Source organism: Porites lutea, chromosome 11, assembly GCF_958299795.1.
Source record: "Porites lutea chromosome 11, jaPorLute2.1, whole genome shotgun sequence".
Taxonomy (NCBI): Eukaryota; Metazoa; Cnidaria; class Anthozoa; order Scleractinia; family Poritidae; genus Porites; species Porites lutea.
In genome coordinates, this window is record NC_133211.1 from 5,257,945 (window position 1) to 5,260,208 (window position 2,264).

Here is a 2,264-nt window from a genome sequence, read left to right on the forward strand (position 1 = left end):
TACGTGTTTTTATTTTTATTTTTTCAGTTTTTAGTATTTTCTTTTTCATACTCAATTAGTGCAACAATGGATGAAATGGAAGCTGATGTGAATTCGTCAAGTGCGGCACTTGTCAGTTTTGGCCGCTTTCGTTTTCGTGCCAGGAAGTTCCTTTCTTCTTTTTGTAAATTTCCTCTCGTTTGCATGTAGACGAGACATTACTAGACATCGTGAACATGTCTTATGGTGTTGTTACACGGGACGATTCGCAACGACGATCTTTAACGCAACACAGCGTTGCAATGTTGGAACAATGTTGTCACCATTTGAAACAATGTCGCAGCAATTTTGCCACCTTGCGTTGCGCTAAAAATCGTCGTTGTGAATCGTAGCGTGTAACATCACCTTTATGCTTCGATTTGCATAGCGGGTACTCAAATTAGGGATCTTAGTATCCCTGTTAGGGGCTACTAGCATACGGGATATTTAGACGAGATTCTGGGATATCGAGTGTCAAAGAAATCGTTTCTGATAGAACAAGAAGTTCAATAATAGAAAGGAAAGATCAGAGAGCTGGAGGAAAAGACAATGAGCTTGTTTGGATATTGACAATATTGAGCCCCCTAGATAGTCCATAAGACGTCACTAAAAGTATTTACCATTATTGAGATCCAAAGCATTGGAATTGACGGGGATCGTTAAGCCAAAAATTAAAGGGATAACGGATATGCCGAGCCCCCGCACCCCCAAGAGCAAAAAACCGTAGGGGATATTAGTGTGAACCGATTGTATCCATCTCTATGATAAAGTAAAAGGAATTTCCTTTAACACAAGCTTGATTAACTCACTGACGGGGTTCCCTTTTAAATATTATTATTGTTATTATCACCATCATCATTATTTCAGCATCGTAAAAGCTCCGTGCAATAGTTCGGAAATTCCCTTTTCGCAAAGTGACGACTTTTTGTTGGTGCAGTTGATTTGATCGCCGAATAACGTTTTACGAAAACACCATTAATACAGTCAATAATACCTACAACAGGCTCCATAGCTATAAGCTTACAGTACCTATCTACAATAAATGTACTTATCCATTTCACTCTCATCCACCCCCCGCCCATGCCGGGTCAATTAAAGCAACACAATAACAACAACATCAACAACAACAGCAAAACTAATAAAGAACTCAATGGTGCAAATCATTTGAATGCAAAAATAACGTTATACGAAAACACTATAAATACGCCAGTAATACCTACAACAAAGTCAATAGCTTCTAACTAATAGTACCTATCTACAATACATGTATTTTACTCTCTCCCACGTCCCGCCCATACCGAACAACAACAACAACAATAATAACAAAAGCTAATAGAGAACTAAACGAAGTGTCATGTAATAACAAAGTTAAAACAAAATAAATCAATATTTAGCTCTGTAATCCTCAAATATAGATTGATGAAATTATACTTAACAGACCATATTAATGTGTATAGGATTGCTCTTGGGAAAGGTCTCGGGATTGTTGCAATTAGAGTTTTACTGAGTGACTCAATAAGCACCGATTATAGAATTAAATGAGAGCGGCTGCAAAGTAGGGAAAGACGCGCAGAAAGTCTTCAATGTGAGGTTGCGCAAACTCTAGGTCGCAAAAGGGCGCCAATCGGAGGAGTTTACAGCAATTCGCCCACAGATCGAAATGGTAAATCTAATAAAAGGTGATAACGGCCACGCCTTTCTGAAAGGGGGAGCATGCCAAGGTCCGTGTAAAAGTGTTCACCCACTTTGCCAAGGCTGGAGTCTGAAATGCTGGAAAATACTACATTAGTTACATTCATGACCACAAACTGATAAGGCAAAACTTCAAAAACAATTCTATTTATTTTATAACAAGTCATCTTTGGACCGATGATTGACGTAGTCACGCCTCGTTACCAAGGAAACCGTTGTGCTTGACGACCATTCACTTGAGAACACGGTTGAGGTCTTGGATCCCGGTAAACTGGAAGGAAAACTGTCAACATAACCGAAACATAGGCTGCACCCTGCGTGAAAATATCCTCTTTGTAACCATTTGTCATTATGTATCAATATTTGATTTATATAAATGATGTAAACTAAGGGAAAAAATTGAATCAGTATTAGATTCTTCGAAGTTATCCACCTACCCCTCCCCCAAATCCAACATAAACACTAACTTGTTACTTAAGACAAACTGTTGGATTAGGGGAGAGGTGAGTGCGTAGTTTCTCTGAATCTGAACTCTATCGTAGAGCTCACAGAGC